This window comes from Hipposideros armiger, unplaced genomic scaffold (genome assembly GCF_001890085.2).
Source record: "Hipposideros armiger isolate ML-2016 unplaced genomic scaffold, ASM189008v1 scaffold_582, whole genome shotgun sequence".
NCBI classification, from domain to species: Eukaryota; Metazoa; Chordata; class Mammalia; order Chiroptera; family Hipposideridae; genus Hipposideros; species Hipposideros armiger.
The window spans coordinates 1,291,363-1,293,563 of NW_017731932.1; positions in this window are offsets into that span (position 1 = coordinate 1,291,363).

Genomic DNA, 2,201 nt, shown 5'->3' on the forward strand with positions numbered 1-2,201 from the left:
CTGATCTGCCTCACCCGGGAAGAGCGCAATGATGGTGCCAACTTGGGCCAGTGAAGCAATGTCCTCCACAACTAGACTGAAGAACAAAAAAACGACAGCAACTTGTCTGTCCCCCTTCCCCCAACTCCCCAGCAATGTTCCCATCCCCCCAATTCACCAATAAAAATCTTTAAAAAAAAAAATTTGTCCTTAGTTTTCAATTAAATAAATCTTTAATTACAACACTGGGCTATAATCTAAGGAAGAGGGAGATAGAATCTTACATTCTTTTTCATGGTTTATGAAGAGGACACTTCGATTAAAAAGAAAATATAGCAAATGCTTAGAAATCACAACCTGGTTCCATTGTATCAATAATGATCAAGGTAGGAATTATATATGTTCAAACTCTATGTTCTAAATATTAAATCACTCTTCTAGGAATATAGACTTCTCAGGAGATCTTTAAGAAAATTACAAACTTCTTGTCCTTTCTGCTGAGAGAGTACCATTGGGACTTTGCTACTTATCTTAAATTCTCTCCTGAGGTGTCATGAAGTAATTTGTGAGAAAAAGTAATATAATATTTAGAGATTTTTTTTTCATGTTCAGGAAATGATTATGACAACAATAGAAAAATAAAATCCTGGGAACCCCAAATCTGTCAGTAAACTCAATTTCAATATAGATGATATGAAATTTTATGTAACACATCACTTCAGAATTCATTTTTTTTCCATAAAATAATTATTAAAGATGTGTTTACCATCTTTTTAGTTTTGCCTTTTACATATTATCTAAATAATGTGATCTTCTCAGACTGGTTTCTGTTACTTAACAATATTCATTTAAGATTCCTGAATGTCTTTGTACGGCCTTGATAGCTCACTGCCTTTTATTGCTGAATAGTAGTCTGTTGTGTGGATGAATCACAATTTGTTAAATATTCACATATTCAGTGTTTGTCCACTATGAATGGAGCTGCAATAAACTGAATTTTATTTTAGATAAATCAGATCAATTGGGTCAATATCTAGGAGTGTGATCGGGGCAGTCGTGCGGACTTAACAGCTGTGCTCCTAGGCCTGGGCGGATTTGATTCAAAGTGGAGCTTGAAAAAAACCTATCCCCAGGGATGTTTTCAAAACAGGTGATCTCAGTGGCTTTCCTTGGAAAGGTCAAAGTTGTAGATATTGTGACACACAATACTGGTTGGTGTAATTATCAGACTAACAGATCAGCTGCAGAATTAATAGGGAGATCAAGCACAAAAAAATAATCAGAAATGCACACCAAAACCACAGCATGGTGCCACCAAGCCTCTGCTAGAATGACTCTAGTCAAAATGATTGTCAGTACCAAGTGTTAGTGAAGCGGGTGCTCTCCTATTGCTGTGGAAATAAAAACTTTGGAAACAATTTTTATAGTTTTATAAGAAGTTTATCATAGACTCGCCCATCACCCCAGTCATTCTGCTCCTATGTATCAACCAAAGAGAAAAAAATACATACCTATAAACATGAGACTGTTACACAAATGCTTGTACCAGTATTATTCATATTAGGCAATAAATAGAACTATCCAGATGTCTATCAACTGGTAAATGGATAAGCAAATGGTGGTATATCCATACAGCCCAATACTATTCAGTAATGACAAGGAAAGCACTTCTAGTACATGCTACAACAGCATTAAACACAAAATATTTGCTAAGTAAAAGGAGCCAGACATAAAAGATTACATAATATATGATTCCATTTATATGAAAATTCCTAAAATGACAAGTATGTCAGACAGAGCATAGATCACTGGTTGTTGGAGCTATGGGTTGGAGTGAAAATGAAACAGAAATGGGTACAAAGGAATTTTCTGAGACAACGCAAATATTTGCAAATGGATCACAATTACATTTGCAAAACTCAATTGATTTACAAACATGACTATAAACGTATAACTTTAGAACTGGATCTGGGTAATGGTATGGTTGCATACCTATAACTTTACTAAAATAAAGAAATTACTAAATCAATTTACTTACAATCCATTTACCTACAGTAGGTGAATTTTATGGTGTATACATTATACTTCAATAAAGTTATTAAAAACACTATGAAGTAACAATACAGGGATTTTTTTTATATTATGGATGTGTCCCAATTTATCCAGCCTTTATAAAATCTGTAGCGTCATTAGTTACCATGCATATGCTTAAATATTTAAAT